The sequence below is a fragment of the Myotis davidii genome, unplaced genomic scaffold (assembly GCF_000327345.1).
Source record: "Myotis davidii unplaced genomic scaffold, ASM32734v1 scaffold271, whole genome shotgun sequence".
NCBI lineage: Eukaryota > Metazoa > Chordata > Mammalia > Chiroptera > Vespertilionidae > Myotis > Myotis davidii.
In genome coordinates, this window is record NW_006284839.1 from 2,267,526 (window position 1) to 2,270,985 (window position 3,460).

General features: G+C 32.9%; 1 protein-coding gene across 1 annotated transcript in view; it reads right to left on the minus strand.

Annotated features, from left to right (window-relative positions):
• Positions 1–2,376, minus strand: part of HECTD2 (HECT domain containing E3 ubiquitin protein ligase 2) — a 45,181-nt gene extending 42,805 nt beyond the window's left edge. Inside the window, exon 1 of the mRNA XM_015558038.1 lies at positions 2,227–2,376. The gene's annotated coding sequence lies outside the window, so the exon portion shown is untranslated. The remainder of the gene's footprint in view (positions 1–2,226) is intronic.
• Between the last annotated feature and the right edge of the window lie 1,084 nt (positions 2,377–3,460).

Sequence of the window (3,460 nt, forward strand, 5' to 3'; positions counted from 1 at the left end):
AGGTTCAGTAAACTTGAAGTGTTAACAAAAAACCTGTGCAGAAGGAACCGACACCACATGCAGTTTATGGACACAGTAAATTTACTGGAAACTATGCCCTTAAACATTTCTAGGTTTGTTTTGTTCTGTTCGGGTGTGAGGGACATTTAAACTTTTGCAGATTTGTTTTGTCTTGCTACAGAGCACGGGGTACTTAAAATTATGCAAGTGATGTACATTTTCTGTGAGAAAACTATATAGAGTTGTACATAGAAATAGAACATATTAATAATATGCACCCAATCGCACTTTTTCTGAGGAAGCCACTAATGGAATGGTTTCTGTTACCTCTTTATACAGTATGTTCAAAGAAGTAAAAAAGATTTGCCTAGACTTGAAAAAATTGGAGTCATATTTCACCTGTTAGTATATAACTTGCATTTTTCATTTTACAATGTACTGAAGGCATTTCTCCTTGATACTTTATATACATACCACATTTTTCTTGATAGAAGCATAGTGTTTACAATATGGATTACCATAATTTAGTTAGCCCATTCATTTAGATTGCTTTAAATATAACTATTATAAATAATGTACATTCTTTCCATGTTACACTATTTCCTTAAAATAAATTCCTAGAAATGAAATTACTGGGTCAGTGAGTATATGAACATTTAGAAAGTTGAGTACAGGCCAATATTTGCCCTCCAGAAAGTTTTTTTTATCAGTTTTCAAGCGCTCCACTCATAAAAGTGCCAATTTTCACGCTCTTCAGACAGTAATACAGATATAAATCCTTTCATTCTCTGCAAATGAGCTGGGAACTGTGAATCCTTGTTTTAATTTGTACTTCTTTAAATACTGGTGAGACTAAGCATCGTTGCACATGTGTATGAATTGTCCATATTTCCTGCTTTGATTAGTCTATCCCTACCCTTTGCCTCTTTTCTAATGGAATGCTCATTTTACAGATATATTCATGATCTTTATGAGTCAAGGATGTTTTTCACTGACTGAGATGCTTGAACTTAATGACTTTAAAAAATATATGTATTTTTACTGATTTCAGAGAGGAAGAGGGGAAAAGTGATAGAAATATCAGTGATGAGAGAGAATCCTTGATCAGCTGCCTCCTGCTCACCCAGCTCGAATCCCAGGCATGTGCACTGACTGGGAATTGAACTGTGACCTTGTGAGTCATAGGTAGATGCTTAACCACTGATCCAAAATGGCCGCGCTAACTTTATGACTTTTTAAATTCCTATAGAAGTTTTAAATTTTCTTATGTTTTCAAACTTACCAATTTTTTATGGCTGTTGGCATTGTTTTATGGCCACTGGCATTGTTGTCATTCCAAGAATTTTATTATAAAAACAATTTCCTGTGTTCTAGTATATATACTGTAGATAGATAGATAGATAGATATGTGTGTGTGTGTGTGTGTGTGTGTATTTTTTAACCTAAAGTTACTGTTTTCAACAGCTTAGCCCATTGGCCTAATTCCATTTTTAAAATAATTTAATACCATTTGTGTTCAACATTTTTTACTGATCTATTTCCATCTGGTTGGCTCTCTTGGTGATTGTGTTATCAGTAGCAAAGCTCTATAATATATGGTTCAACGATGGTTGAGCTCACCCCTCATTTTTTCTTGCATCCTCCCAGATATTTATTCTGATAGATCAAATTGAGCATCATTTTCCTAAGTTCCCCCCCGCCAAAAAAACTGTTGAAAATTTACTAAACATAGAGAGCACATTGGGTGTACCTGACATTGCTATACTATTTATGTTAAATTTTTCCTTTCACACCACCTTTTAGTCTTTTGGTAAAGTTTTATAGTTTTTCTCATTTAGGTTCTGCTCACTTTCTCTTAGGTTTATTTCTAAGTATTCAATATGATTTCCGTCAAGTCTTCTAATTGATTACTGCTCAAATAAAGGAAATCTGTTGTTTCTATATATTTGCATTGTGTCTGGCTCCCCAACCAACTTCCTTATTATTCATAAACTTTGTATTTCACTCTCTTACTCTATATAACAACCACTCAAAAATAATGATTTTGCTCCTTTCTGTAAATATTTACACAGTTTATATATTTTTCTCATGGTATTAACTAACTAGACCTATCAGAACAATGCTGGGTAATGAAAAACGATTCCTTCAATAGTTTGAACGTATACTGTCAGCCAGGATATTCAGATTATGTATACTGTGAATAATTATAAACTTTGTTTATTTTACCGTTCTTGATGTTAGGGAAAGCAGGGTGTGTGGGTGAACTTCTGTTTTCAGCGGCTTCTTGCTTTTGGCTGACAGTTGAAACAGAACTGCTGAAAGTCGAAATTTGGCTTTTGGATCCTCTGTCCAAACCCTAAAAACCAAAAAGGTAACATTGCAGCAAAATTCCTACTAGCTATATTTATTACAGAAATCATAAACATTTATAATAGAGATTTTAATCTGATGATATTGGATAGATAGACAAAACATGTATATAACATTGACTTACCTTTTCTGGGACTAAATTGTTTTAGGTATAAAATGAAAATAGTCATATCATCTAACTGCTTATAAATTAATAACGTTTGGAAATGGGGATAATAATAGTACTTTCCTTACTGGGTAATTGTGAAGTTAAACTGAGATAATGCACATAAAATAATTAGCACAGCTCCTTATACAAAGTACACACTCCATTCATGTTAACTGCTCTTTTAACTGTGTATTTAGGTAACACAGTTTTCCTGACCTCCACAAATATTTTCAATAGTTAACATGCATATGATACTTCACAGGTCAATTCATTGAAGGTTTTCTTGTCCTTTGATGCAATTTTAAAAGTTCAGGTAAAAAGATAAACTTGGTAAGTAACATTATTTGCATAATCTTGGTAAATTGAAGCAATATGCTCAAGTTCACAGAACTAGTATGTTGATTAAAAAAATAAAACCAAAATAAACTATACATTTGAAAAAGGAAATCTTTCCTTGATATAAATATTAGAATATTTAAGTAAGGATTTTTAACTACTGGGCCAAGTTGCTCATTTGAATGTTTTGTTCTATCGGAACATCTTAAATAATAGTGGAAACAAATGCCAAATTTGATACACTGTAGACTTCATTTATATATGCTCATTAACAAAAATAACACATTTGGAAAAGTGAAGTCAATGAATGGCCCCTCAGTAATCCCTTTGTTAACTTAGCTATAAATATCTACAATAACTTAATATATTAAGGATGTTTTTTTCATTGATAACTGTCACAGATGTTACCTAAGACTGAGCAGTAATAGGATTTAGAAATCAGTGTAGTTAGAATATAGAATATGAAACAGAGAATGGCCCAGTGATATGAGACTGGAAAGGTAGACAGGGACTTTATCCTGAAGCCTTGAGGCTGTGGAATACAGCTTTACCCTGGAAGGGGACAGAGAAAAATCAGTGAGAACTTAGAAGCAGGGCATGACATGA